We start from the raw sequence: 542 nt of genomic DNA, 5'->3' as shown, positions 1-542 counted from the left end.
GTTAATCACAAATCACAACATATATGGCGATGGAACAAGACGATATCAAATATAACCATCTCCAAGAAATAAGCTTATGATATCGTATTATTTAGTTTCATTTATCATATTTCTTCGTCTCTTCCTTATTGTTATAATACTTTAAAAGCAGACTCTGGCATGCTGCTCTGATCACTCTCAGAGGTGATGTTTTCATCTTCCTTTGCCGTAGATTAGATAGATAGCAGATGTTAGGGACAAAACAGTCACCAGCAGGTATGTACTAATGTGGTGTATTTGTGGAAGAAAAAAAAAGAAAACAGTAATTTCGAACCTTTGCGTTCATTGATATAAAAAAAATCAATGGACGCAGAAATGTATTTTTTTCTCTCTATTCTTATATTCATTGATGTTGTTTGGTCTTCCCTCTTAGCGTCCTCAGTTGTTTTTCTTTGAATGATTTTCAATTATTATATCTCACAAACTGAACTTCACGAAGATCTATGATAAAACAGAAGACATTAATAATGCATGATAAAATCCAATTTGTTGTGTGTATGCAA

Source organism: Penaeus monodon, chromosome 23, assembly GCF_015228065.2.
Source record: "Penaeus monodon isolate SGIC_2016 chromosome 23, NSTDA_Pmon_1, whole genome shotgun sequence".
In the NCBI taxonomy this organism is placed as follows: domain Eukaryota; kingdom Metazoa; phylum Arthropoda; class Malacostraca; order Decapoda; family Penaeidae; genus Penaeus; species Penaeus monodon.
The sequence above is the reverse complement of the archived record's forward strand: the minus strand, read 5'-3'. Positions refer to the sequence as shown.